We start from the raw sequence: 12,829 nt of genomic DNA on the forward strand, positions 1-12,829 counted from the left end.
TAAAAAGTCAAAGATACAAATTATGAACAACAAACATGCATCTATCAACAAGTGAATCTAAGAATCAAGTGAATAAATAATCTGGAGATCATAATAGAATCAGGGACATAGAAAGGGAATGGACTGACTATTCTTGCGGGGGAAAAGGGTGTGGGAGATGCGGGAAGAGACTGGACAAAAATTGTGCACCTATGGATGAGGACAGTGGGTGGGGAGTGAGGGCAGATGGTGGGGCAGGAACTGGGAGGAGGGGAGTTATGGGGGGGAAGAGGAACAAATGTAATAATCTGAACAATAAAGATTTAATTAAATAAAAAGAATCTAGAAATCATTCCCTTAAAATTGTCCAGTGTATTCCACGATTAGCTTTACCTATTAGGGGTACATGTTCTTGTTCCTGCTTGAAAACCTCTCCTTTCAGACAAAAGTGCTGATGTTAGCAAATGCTTTGCTTTAAAATATGAAATTAAAAGTTATCTATAATAGCGACATTCTCACCTATTTGTTTGGTTTGTTAACATATTTTTATTGATTTCAGAGAGAAAGGGAGAGGGAAAGATTAAAACATCAATGATGAGAATCATTGGTTGGCTACCTCCTGCACGCCCCCAATGAGAGGGAATCATTGATGGACTGCCTTATGCAAGCCCTCGACTGGGGATCGAGCCCACAGGGAATGGAATGGTGACCTCCGGGTTCATAGGTGGATGCTCAACTACTGAGCCACACCTATTTGTTTTCTGATGTCATTATGTCATTTCTCCTGTCATGGCATCAATGCATAACCCCCAGTCTAACTCACTGGGTCACTAATTTGAATATATTACTAGTACCTATTAAAGTTCTATCGATACTTGCTATTGATTTTTATTAATTAGCAGCTATTATTACTTATAAATTATTTTATTTATTATAATGAAGTTTTTATAATTAGCCTGCCAAATTTGATTATACACTGGAATGGATGGCACATATTAATATCATGTGAACAAGGCTCACCCAGATGTCCTTCATTGCATCGAAGCCCTGTGCTTTGTACCCCATTAAGAACTGTGTGATACTACTCCCTGTAGTCTCCAAGTTGGTTTTTAGCCGATGGAATATCACCCTGAAGCAGTAACGAGTGCATATTAATGGGGCAAGTAGCCAGGCCTTCCTGGTAACTCATAAGAGTATGAAGAAATATTAATACATTTCTTAGTGGTAATAAGTTGTTTATAATACAATAGCAAGAGTCATACTTTGATTGGTACCTAATTTAGACTGCTTCATTATCTTGGATCTTGGTGTGGGTACACAAAAGACTGCCTCACTCAGTTCTGAATATGTACTTCTAAGTGAGGCCATTCTTGCTTCAGAAAGCAAAGATGATCCTAAGCAGTATGGTTAAGGCAAATGTTCATAAACTAGATGCAATTTCTGAAAAGGCTCACACTTATTCCTAAGACCACACATTAGTAGTTTGACTTCCATTTCATTGACACAATAGTTCCAGTTACCAAAGAAAGACAATTTAAAGTAATGTTATGACATGGGCACAACCAGGGTAAGTAGCTGTGATGTACAGGGAGAGGCCACAGATGGACTGGGGAGGCCTGGACTGAATTCCAGTTCTGTTATTTATTATATGTGTCACCTGTTTGGGGGGGGGGGGTTAAATCTCTTCCTAACCCAGAAAGGGAAGAAAATAGTTTTACTATTTTTTAAAATATATTTTTATTGATTTCAAAACCCCAGCGTACCAAACCATCATCTCCAGGTTCATAAGTTGACGCTCAAACTCTGAGCCACACTTGCCAGACAACAGTTTTATTATTAAATAATCATTAAACAGGACGCGATGCACATCACAGGAAATCCACTGAGAGATTGCAAAGACAGCAGGAAAGCTCACCCTTCCACATAGCCAAGCAGCTCCAACCCATTCCGTACGGTCCTCAGGATAAATCCTAACTGGTTCTCAGGTAGCAGGACCGACCGACTGTCCAAAACCATTTGTCAGACATACTTCATCGTAGATTCACCTGGTAATCAGGTGACCATCTGGGTTAGCTAATTGGCTTCCTCTGAAAATAAAGATAAACTCCTACCTTTCTGAAAAGGAACTGGCTGAAGGGAGGCTCATATCCTGTCACAGAAATGGAGAGAAGGGCAGCATCTTCCTGGGTGACTGCCACGCAGAGATGACTCCCAGGTACTCCAGAAGGATGCTCCTGGATTGTAACGCTGGCAAGAGACTCATTTCACTTTGAAAAAGATGTACCCACATTTCATAGAGAAAGAAAAAGGATTTCCGATGACAAGCTTTCTAAAGTAATCCCAGGAAAAGGTTGTGCAGAGGGAGTTTCCCCTTATGTGCAGCAGGGAGGATTTTTTTGTTTTCCTTTTTCAAATTGTATTTGCCTGACACACTAGGAAGTCATTCGACCTCCCTGAATCTTGGTTTCCTCATCTGGAAGAAGGGAGTAATAACACCAGAGGCAGTGGTTTCTCTTCACAAAGGGCGTACATAAAGGGTCTCTGCAGAACTTGTCATTTTAAATGCTGAAATTAGTAGAAATGATTTCTCTTTACTGGCATTAGATTTACATGCAAACAGTTAATAAAGATAATATTTAATGGGAACTTATATTTTTAAAAGTATCTCTTTCAGGCCAGGAATCTTTTTGCAAAGAAAGGAAGGAAGGAAGGAAGGAAGGAAGGGAGGGAGGGAGGGAGGGAAGAAGAGAAAGAAATGAATTATATATATATTAGTTCCACATTTATGTGTTGGATTTGAGTGATTAAACTTTCTCTGTGTCTTACCCATAAAACCATTTTTATAATTTTGTCTACCAGTTCCCTTGTTATCAGTGTATTCAAGTTCCATTTTATTGTTAAAAATAGTCCTGGCAGTGTTTTTAAGTGGTTAGAGCATCTAACCATGCACCAAACCATTGGGGGTTCGATTTCCGGTCAAGGCCACCTGCCTGAGTTGACAATTTGGTCCCTGCCCCCCATTGGGACTCATGGGGAAGGTAACCAGTTGATGTATCTCTCTCACATTGATGTTTCTCTCTCTCTCCTCCCTCCCTCCCTCCCTCCTTCCTTCCTTCCTTCCTTCCTTCCTTCCTTCCTTCCATTCTCTGAAAAGCAATGGAAAAAATATCCTCAAAAAACAAGAATAATCATAAAATTAAATAAATAAATGTCTCAGTAAATTTAAAGATGGTTTTCAACCTCTATTAAGTTAATCACAAAGATAAACATATTTTAATAAAATATATTTTAAAAATACACACCCTAAGTAATTATCTTAGTTAAAAGTACCCCAAGATACATTTCAGTAGAAAAAAAAATCAATTATCAGTATAAGAAAAGAGTTTAGCTTTGATAAAAATCAAGCAAAGAGATGTTTTATTTCCTGGTAAGTGCTTTAAAAAAAACACCAACAAAAAACATTAAAAAGAACAAAAAAAGCTGATGCCACTACTTGGATCCAGATTTAGTTCGATTTGACATATTTGACATGTCATGGGATAAAATATGAGCAAAGCAAAGATGACTAAGAATAGCTCTATGCTAATACTAAGGATAAAAATTAAATTGAATAGTCAAAGAATTTCAAGCACTTTGCATCCTTTTGCGAGGGCTCTCAAGGGAAGCCCAGTGAGGAAAAGGCTCCAGTGACTGACAGGTAGCACTGAGATCGGGCTTTGTCCTTGTGGCACTGGCTGAACGTAGCATCTGGTTATTTAATCACTGGCGACACCAAAATGAGGCAAACAAAGTGGCAAATCCAAGTTACCCTCCCCGATCTGCATGGGGGATGCTGAAGATTGAGTCCTGCCCCATGTTTATGATGGTGCAGGCCAATGGGTGGGCATACACACTGATCAATTACGTGACTTGCGTATGATTCTGGCCATTACAATGCAAGTTAGAAATGACTCGGAACTGAATAAAATATTTTAAAAAGCTGTTCTAAGTCTGAGGCAAGAAATAAATTTTCATGAGATCCGTGATTAACCCAATAGCAAGATGGAATTTCTATCAGCTATTCATTAATCCCATTTCCCTTCTCCCAACACCCGTAATTGTCTGCTCAATTCCCACTCCTGTGTTTGCGCCTGTGTCTTCCCCAATTATGACTAATTTTCTTGCAGGCAGCGGGAGCGGTAATGGCCTCTAACAGTTGTTGAAATGTGTCATCCTTAAATGTCCCATAATCTGTTTTCTAGTTCTGTTCCGAAAATCAGATTTGTGTGCAGAGGATTGAGTTGAATACAGTAAGTGGGTGGTTTCCTTCCTTTCAAGTCCTGGGAGACCCTTATCCGATTTAAGTTTTGCCCGGGGAGCAAGCTGTAAGGCTGAGGCTGCTAAAAATAGCTGTGCTCCCTCTTACTGTTGGGCTGTGTCACCTGGGACTCCTGGGAGAAAAGGCTCTGGAAAATCAACTTTCTGAGGGTGTGTTTTATGCATTGTATCTGCCTGAACACTTCACGTTCAACAGGAAGGGTCAATTTCATTTTTTGAGTGCTCTCCTTTCTTTCTGTCTTTTCAAAAATAGTTTACAAAAAGATGGTGAATATGAAAGGAGATGCAACTCTAAAACCGAAACTCTGTGCCTTGTTCCGTCCTTCCTGAAAATACCATGTCAGTTAGGATTCTTTGGACTTCTAAATTCTGATTCGAGAAAAAAGAGCCAATATTTTCTTATCTGATTGATCCCCATTTGTCAGTGACTCCTAATAATTTAGTTGATTAAGTATCTTCTTCTGGTATTCCCCACACATCCTAACCGCCTCCCACCTCATAATTGATGATGTGTAAACAAACACTTAAAGTCGTTAGAGGAGCTAACTATTTAAAATGAGCCCACAGAAAATCCTTTTGTTAAGCAAATAATCCTTTATAATCACCTCTGCTTCCTCTGCACAGATTTCAGTCATCAGCCTTTTCTCAAAGCACCAAGTATTTTATCTTTTGAAGCAAGTGAAAGACGCCCTTGATGTAAATCGGGGCTCTGGAAGCCAGAGCTGGGGAGAACTCTGGTTTAGGATCAGTGATGGGATTAAGTGCAAGATTAATGGTTTGATTTCAAAGCATTGGCTCGGACATGATCTAACACACCTTAATCCAAAAGCATTTGTGGGTTTTAGCCCCCTTATAACAGCACTTCCTCCCTTTTATCTGCATGCATGGCCTCTTGTCTCTTCCCACTGCCCTATAATTGATGATAACATTCACCTGGTGGTGGTGGTGTCATCTTTACCATTTCTATTCAAGAATGAATATTCTGTTCTATGGACATTCATGAAATAAAGTAATCCCTTTACCCCTAGTGCAGTGGTCGGCAAACCGTGGCTCGAGAGCCCCATGCGGCTCTTTGGCCCCTTGAGTGTGGCTCTTCCATAAAAGCACGTGCAGGCGCGCAGGTACAGTGTGATTGAAACTCCGTGGCCCATGAGCAGAAGTCGGTTTTCGGCCAATAAATTGTAAGGAATTTAATTTTATCAATAAATAATATCGTTATTAAGTATGATATCAAGTTTTATTCAATGTGCCTATAGTTTAAGTAAGACTTAAAACTTTAAGTAAAGTTTATTAAGTTAATTTTAGGGAACATTGTGGAGTGAAAGAAGATGTAGTGTCAAGGATTGAGAAAGGGATGTTGAGATGGTTTGGACATATAGAGAGGATGAATGAAAGGAGACAAAACAAGTATACAAGACGAGTGGGGATGGGAGAGTTGAAAGGGGTCGACCTCAGCGAACGTACCTCAATCAGATTTTTTTCACAAAGGCCAGCCTAGGAGTACCCTAATTAAGTTAATAACAATGTACCTAGCTATATAGTTTAAGTTTAAACAATTTGGCTCTCAAAAGAATTTTTAATCGTTGTACTGTTGATATTTGGCTCTGTTGACTAATGAGTTCGATGACCACTGCCCTAGTGTATAAGTTCCAAGACCCCCAGTGGGTAGCTGAGACCATGGACAGTACCAATCCTTATATATGCCACTAGAGGCCCGGTGCACGGATTTGTGCACCAGTGGGGTCCCTTGACCTGACCTGCGCTCTTTCACAATCCAGGATTCCTTGGCAGGCCAGGTCTAGGGACTCCCACTGGTGCATGAATCCATGCACCGTGCCTCTAGTATGCATATAAGATCTTTAGTTAATCTCTTCCCGCCCTCCCCCTCCCCCCTTCCCTCTGAGATTCATCAGTCTGTTCTGTATTTCCATGCCTGTTGTTTCTGCTCCTGCATTGAGTGTCCACCCCTGTTGGTCAGTGTGCATCACAGCTTCTCTTGGGCACATCCAAATTGCCAGCATCACTCCCCTTGCACTTTGGGGTCATGATTAAGTAAAATAAGAGTTACTTGAACACCAGCTCTGTGCTATCAGGACACTCCATCTGATAGATGTGGCTCCTCAGTGACTAAAGGGCAGTTAAGGGGGTTGGGGGAACTACTTCAGTTCCAGGAAAACCTATGAAATTTACCTCACTCAACTATCCCATTGTTTCTAAACCATGACATTCAAGGAGCCATTGTAAAGCCAGTTGGAGGTCAGTTTTCTCTCCAGAAGGCCAGTCTGTCCTAAGCACATCTGTGAAAGGAGCAGACCCCACTGCCTTCTTAGAGCTTTACCTTGAGTGGTTGCAAAAAATATCTTGTTTTGTCAAATTTGGCAGTAGGTTTTTTTTTTTTTTTCCTAATGAATGTTTTACATGATTTTTTTTTTTTTAAATGTGCTCATCAAAATGATTGAACTGGTGCATATCAACGCACTATTTTCACATTTTAGCAAAAACATTTCCTTGAACCTTTTGTCTGTATCACAATAGTATGGTTTTTAAAATCTCGCATTGATTATCCTCTTCCTAGCATTTCTAATTTCTAAGATCATTTTGGCCTATAGGTAGTTTTTAAAAGATGCTCTCTAAATAAAGGACCGTAAGATTGTGTAACTGTTTTCATAAATGAAAAACTTACACTTACCATTGTAATCTAAGAGGAAATAATGGTTTAATTAGTTTTTAGATGAAAAGATTTCTGCAATCAGACTGTGTTTGTACTGGCATTTGTAAAACAATTTTCTCCCCACAGTAGCATTGTAATTAAGACTTTCAATGAAATTGTCAGGGAAGAGGAGTGTACTTTTCCCTGTGGTCTGCTGTTGGGGCCTCCCCCCAGGGCCTGCAACCGCTCTGTCCCACCTGGCACTAATGCCCGGTAATTGTGTTTCACTTCCTCTAATTAAGCTGACAGGCAGCCCAATGGCTGTCACTTATGTCCTTGTTCGGAAAGGTGACAGGATTAGATGGTGGCATTTCTTGCATAGGGCACTTAACATGCCAAGCAAATCCCCTATTGCCAGGAAGGCTGTTAGCACTGCAGGGGAGGCCCGGACTTCTGCTTCTGGCTCCGCCTCTGGGGCAGTGGGATGCCTGAGTGAGAGGCCACAGAGAACATCCTGTTCATAGATGGGTTCCCGGCGTGCTTCTGAGAACAGCTGTTCCTTAAGATTTTAATGGGTATCACAAGGGAAATATAGGGTTTTGTGGCACAAATGTTGGAAAAGCAGGGTTCAATGAAATTAAACAGGTCTGTTTTATATGTAACTATCAGTGACCTCATACTTGCTTTATCAATTTAAAAACAAAAGGTGTGTGTGGTGTGGCATGGTGTGGTGGATATGTGTATTGGAGAGGCAGTATGAGTATTTCAAAAACATATTAGTAAATTAAAAAATATGTTTTTATTGATTTCAGAGAGGAAAAAAGAGAGATAGAAACATCAATGATAAGAGAGAATCATTGATCAGCTGCCTCCTGCACGCCCCTTACTGGGGATTGAATCCAGAACCCAGGCATGTGCCCTTGACCTGAATCAAGCCTGGGACCCTTCAGTCTGCAGGCCATTGCCCTATCCACTGAGCCAAACCAGCTAGGACTTAGTTAAATTTTTGGAGGCCTCCTGCAGATCGCCTTTTGAAACTTGCCACTCTACCAATGAGGACCATCAGTCTTCCGCTTATTTGGTGCTAGAGCTCTCAACCCTGGTGGAAGTGTAACCAGACAACCAAGGGGTCCAGGCTGCCGGTCACTACTGGAGCCAATGAAGCAGAGACAGGGTTGAATCATATATGAGCGTTTATTCCAATAATGCCGGCAGTACGGGAGAGCAGCAGGTCACCCACAAAAATCTTCTCTACCCCTCCCCATAAGCAGCTGCTTATATTGGGTAGAAGGACAAAGATTACATGGGAAAATAAGAGTTACAGTAATGAGAAAGTAGGCATGGCATCATGGTTATAGGCAAAAGGGCTGGAGGTTGCAAAGGGCAAGAGTGGGTCCCTCTGGGACTAGATTGTTTCAGCCACAAGGTTGTAAATCTTTCCATAATGATAGGCAATTCTCAGGACAAGAGGGTGGACTTCATTCTGGTGTTAGCACCATGTCCCAGGGCATACAACTCCCAGCCAGGTTAGAATGTGCTTTCTCTAATCAGAACAGAACCATCAAGGTTATCAGAGCATGATGAATAGTTCTTATAATTGTAGCTACTCCCCAGTATTCGATGTCTGACCCTCACAGAAGTGTTTGTGAATCCCCCTAATGTTGGATCAGTCTTTCTAAAAATGCCTCTTTAAGTCCATTTCATTGTGTCTTCCGTCTTCCTCCAGTATTCCTGGTGGTGTGTGTCAAATCCTTCAGGTATGTTGTATGGAAAATACAACCCCTTCACTGACCTTCTGTTGTGTGCACAGCTGGTGAATTGGGGACTACACAGGTTTTGAACCTTCAGCTGACTAGAGTTAAAAAAAAAATAAACTGAGTAAATTTGAAGATCTGATGGGTTTTATTAAGCAGTTTATGAATCAGGCAGCAGCCTATCTAGCAAGTAAAAGGGTGCTCTGAGGGGTTGTACAAAACAAAAGTTCTTTTTGTAGGAAAAAGAGTGGAGCAGGGGAGCTATTAACAAAAAAAAGAACTGATTTTTGGGGGGCCTAGACATCTTTTAGGGGCAGAGAACAGGTATGGTTTTTATCATGCAAATTTCCTCTTCTTTCAATTGTTGAAGACCTGGGGGGTGAGGGTGGGGAGTGGGGTTGGGAGTGGAGAGAGCCCCAAGTGATAGATTACCTGGTTGGTTTTGACCAGAAAATTCCTGGTTATTAACATGTTTCTGGGAAAGGCTGAAACAACAATTAGATTAGATATTAAATCTAGCTTTGATATCATGGGCTTTTAGCAGGAGTGATACTGTTTTGGGTTTATGGGTTTTTCTTTAACACTAGTCTTATGAATGTAGACAGGTTTCGTATGGCTTCTGGACCGACATTATACATCAATTAAAAGGAGCTAAAACACCTTGTTTTAGGGTTATTGTGGAGGTGGGAGATTATGTAAGTGACTTGGACTATAGCAGATACACATTTAATGGTAGCACTTATTATCATAAGATTTTAAAAACTTTATTAGATTTTCTTTGTCAGCAACTACACTATGACCAATATCTGGATGCAAATTGAAAAAATCGGTTGAGCATTCAGCTGTTTATAAATTGCTATATGCTTGGTGAGAACCAGCATTATGAGTAACTGAACTTTTTCACTTTTATATTTCACTTGGGAATAGTGTGTAAAAAGTTTTAGGATGTTGTAGTGATACAGTGTTTTAAAAAGAGATAAATATTCAGTACTAACCAGCTCTTTCAACTAATAGGGATCATAGCCTATTATTCTCTGTGAGTTTCTTCATCATTCAACTGCGTAGATACAGGAAATTGTAGCCTCTCTTCTATTGTGCTCCCTGGAGTTATGGGGCTGAAGGGGCCTGTTTTCCTGCGTGCATTAAAGCCCAAGAAACATGAACAGGAATTTTCAGCCAAAAAAGTCAGGCTTTATTAAGGAGATGGCACCATGCCTGTAGTCACAGGTAGCTAATGCTTAAAGACCTGGATCCCACTTGGTGGCTAGGGCAGTGGTCGACAAACTCATTAGTCAACAGAGCCAAATATCAACAGTACAACAATTGAAATTTCTTTTGAGAGCCAACTTTTTTAAACTTAAACTATATAGGTAGGTACATTGTTATTAACTTGATTAGGGTACTCCTAAGGCTTAGGAAGAGCCACACTCAAGGCGCCAAAGAACCGCATGTGGCTCTCGAGCCGTAGTTTGCTGACCATGGGTCTAGGGGATGGGTTATGTAGGGGAAAAACCATTAATCATGGAGACTAAGGGAATTAGGGTCATGGTCAGAGTCAAGGTATCTACTGATTGGTCAGTGAGAGAGTAGGGGGTAGTTGATCATAGCATCTGGTCCTGATGTCAGCCATAGTGTCACTTTATCTGGTTTTGCAGGGATGTGAAACCAGACCATGAATGGGTCCTGGCTTCCTGTCCCTAGTTGAGCCAATTAATCAGAGATAGGGTTGATTGACTCTTATATGAGTGTTTTCTTTTCCAATATTGCTGGCAACATGGGAGGGCAGCAGGCCATCCACAAAAAAATCTGCTCTACCTCTCTACCCCCCCATAAGCCAGCTGCTTATATTGGGTAGATTACACAGGGAAGTAGGCAAAAGGAAGAGAATGGGAATAATGGTTACAGGTTACAGGTAATGAGGGCTGGGGGTTCCAACGGGGTGGGGGGCGGGGAGGAGGTGTGACTCTGGGACAGTTGTTAATTTTTCCATGATGATAGGCAGTTTAGGACTGCTTTTCGAGGTTAACCCCCAGGAGGACTTGGGGGGAGGGGGCAGGGTTTGCCCCAGCAAGGCCTGCAATATGTGGGTTCTTGACTTCATGCAGGAAAGAATTCAAGACATGAGTCCAAGACTCCAAGTGATTTTGAGAGTATGTTTGTTAAAGCTGGGGCCAGTGAAACAAAGGAAGGGCTTAAGGTAAGATCCCAGCAGCAGGAGTGAGCCTAGGTGAGGCCGCCTTGGCCCTTTAGAAAGGAAGTCATGGAGGCAGAAGAAGTGCGCCTCACAGGCTGTGTGGGCTCAGGAAACAAGTTCCAGAGGCAAAAGGAGGGCTCTTGGAGACAGGTTCAGGGGGTTACCCCAGGACTGCGGCTGGGCTGCCCTTTGTTCCCCTGGTTGCAGGTCTCATGGGAACATGTAGAGCTTAGGAGAAAGCAAGCCTGAGGAAAGAAGTATGTGTATGGTGGGGGGGTGCAGGCATGCTCAAGGGAGTTTGCACACTGGGTGCTTTGTCTTAAGGATTTTTAATCTGTTTCTAAAGGTGGGAATAGTAGGGGAGGTCTCAATCAGAATATTTCTCAGCTTTTCAGGTGTGCCCTTTGATATGCTGATGCATCCTATAGAGCAGTGGTTCTCAACCTTCCTAATGCTGCGACCCTTTAATACAGTTCCTCATGTTGTGGTGACACCCAACCATAAAATTATTTTCATAGCTGTAATTTTGCTACTGTAAACAATATGTAATTATATATGTGTTTTCCGATGGTCTTAGGCGACACCTATGAAAGGGTCGTTCGACCCCCAAAGGGGTCGCGACCCACAGGTTGAGAACCGATGCTATAGAGGGATCAGGGTCATTCCCTGGTCAGTTTCACCTTCAAAGAAGGTCACCAGAAAGAGACCAGGCCCAAGGCAGGTCTGCTCCAGCAACGTCTAAAATGTGTAAACCATTTGCTCCGAAGTGTCCTTGGTTAGGGAAGATAAGACCTCTGATTTATTAGCGGCTGCAAATTGCTCAGCTGTCTGGTTAGCCATCTGTCTCAGTTTCCCCATTCCACCTGCCAAGGTATTTTCCTAGATTCTTAGTAACCCGCGTCAATAACTTGGAAATCCACTTTACCAAATAAATGCATGCTGAATTAATTTCTAAAGACTTGACACATTCTGCCCTAACTGGTTTGGCTTAGTGGATAGAGCGTCGGCCTGCAGACTCAAGGGTCCCCGGTTTGATTCCGGTGAAGGGCATGTACCTTGGTTGTGGGCACATACGCAGTGGGGGGTGTGCAGGAGGCAGCTGATCAATGTTTCTCTCTCATCGATGTTTCTAACTTTCTATCCCTCTCCCTTCCTCTCTGTGAAAAATCAATAAAATATATTTTTAAAAAAATAAAGACTTGACACATTCATAGAAAGCCATATTCCCATGGGCAGATATCACAAATTATCAATTTAGAATTTGTTTGAACTGCAGGGGCCATAGCAGTGCCGCAGGCTGTTTGGGGATATGTTTGCATTTAAATCTTGAATGCCGATATCCTGTCTCCATGATCTTTACCATTTGGACCTTTTGTATCTGCAAATAGAGATTATAAATACTACCAAAGTCACAGGCTTTTCTGAGGATTAAAATTAAATAATCCATAGAAAAATACTTTATAGACTATGAAATGTTGCACATATTTGAGTTACAATTATTTTAAATTAGTGGCCAATTGCACGATATTGCGTGCAGAGGCCGCCGGCTTCCGTGGGAGCCACAGTGTGCCCCCAGGAGGCACGCTACTTCTGTGGGAGCTGGCTGGAGGGATCTGCGCAGCTTCCACGGGAGCTGTGTGGCTTCTGCAGGAGGCGGGAGCAAGCCATGGGAGGTGGGAGCGAGCTGCCCCCTCTGTGGGAGCCCAGAGGGAGCCACGCTGCTTCGAGAGGCGGGAGGGAGCCAGTGCTCTTGGGAGCCACGCCACCCGCGGGAGGTGGACCTAGAGGTTCTCCATGCACTGGTTGCATACACAGTGGGCCCCCCACCCCCACCCCTTGTCATGTGCAGCCCTGCCCACCCACAGTCATTACTGTGACAGTGTAACAGACAATTTGCATATTACACCTCTCTCTCTCTTTCTCTCTCTCTCTCTC

General features: G+C 42.2%; 1 protein-coding gene across 1 annotated transcript in view; it reads left to right on the forward strand.

Annotated features, from left to right (window-relative positions):
- CTNNA2 (catenin alpha 2) overlaps positions 1–12,829 on the forward strand; it is a gene marked incomplete at its 5' end in the record, with an annotated part of 880,141 nt that overhangs the window by 594,170 nt on the left and 273,142 nt on the right. The gene's annotated exons all lie outside the window — the stretch shown is intronic.

The sequence above is a fragment of the Myotis davidii genome, unplaced genomic scaffold (genome assembly GCF_000327345.1).
Source record: "Myotis davidii unplaced genomic scaffold, ASM32734v1 scaffold91, whole genome shotgun sequence".
Taxonomy (NCBI): domain Eukaryota; kingdom Metazoa; phylum Chordata; class Mammalia; order Chiroptera; family Vespertilionidae; genus Myotis; species Myotis davidii.